Consider the following 1,032-nt stretch of genomic DNA (forward strand, 5'->3'; position numbering starts at 1 on the left):
GCTTCTACCTTATTTGCGCCTGGCCTGACTCCCTGTTGTGTGTGTGTCGATATTGTGTGTCCTAAAAAAATTATCTGGTTTCTCCCTAATATTGATTTTTCGCTCGATAACTTTAACCCAAATTTCCGGACCTGTTCGAACACCTTGCGCAAGTGGGACATATGTTGTTCCTCCGTTTTGCTAAAAACAAGCCGGTCGTCCATGTATACCTGGCACATGGACTCGTCGATTCCCCGTAAGAATTCGTCCATCAATCGTTGGAACGTAATTGGGGCATTCATCAGTCCGAAGGGCATCCTCGTAAATTCATAATGTCTCCTTTCGAATGTAAAAGCTGTCTTGTGTTGATCTTCCGGGTGCATCTTGATTTGGTGGTAGCCGGCGATCTGAAGGCCGGCTACCACCAAATCATAAAGTACTAAAGATCGTTGCCCCACTCAGTCTATCTAAGATATCTTCTAGTCGCGGTATCGGGTATCTCCCGTCTACCGTGTTCTCATTAAGGCTCCGGTAATCAATTACTACCCTATATTTTTCTCCCTTGTCTCCCGGTGTGTCCTTCTTCCGCACTGCCCATAGGGGCTGATGTATGGGAAGATACTATCTACGATGATACCCTGTTTTTTCAGAGCATCTAACTCTTCCCGAATATGCTCTCTGAGCGGATGTGGATACCTCCTCTCTTTTAAGTAAGTAATTTTATCTTGTTTCAGGGGGATTTGTCCGGTCGCCCACAGTAACTTCCTCCTTGAAGAAAATATCTGCATATTTGTCCTTTATTTCCTGTCTCCAATTCCTCCCCCCTCCTTGGATCGCACCTATCTGTTTGGCTTCTCCCAACCAATATCTCCTCTTCCCCAACCGAATCGTCCACAGGCCCTTGTTATTCCTAATCCCCGCACTTGCCTTCCCTAGTAGATCGCAACCTATAATAGCCTGATATTCACGAGGCATTTTCTCCACGATATGAACCCTCAATACCCCTTCTTCGATCCCCCATTCCCGTAAATCAATGTCCGCGTCCCCTTCTAC

The sequence above is a fragment of the Halyomorpha halys genome, unplaced genomic scaffold (assembly GCF_000696795.3).
Source record: "Halyomorpha halys isolate HHAL.00 unplaced genomic scaffold, Hhal_1.1 Scaffold476.1, whole genome shotgun sequence".
In the NCBI taxonomy this organism is placed as follows: Eukaryota; Metazoa; Arthropoda; class Insecta; order Hemiptera; family Pentatomidae; genus Halyomorpha; species Halyomorpha halys.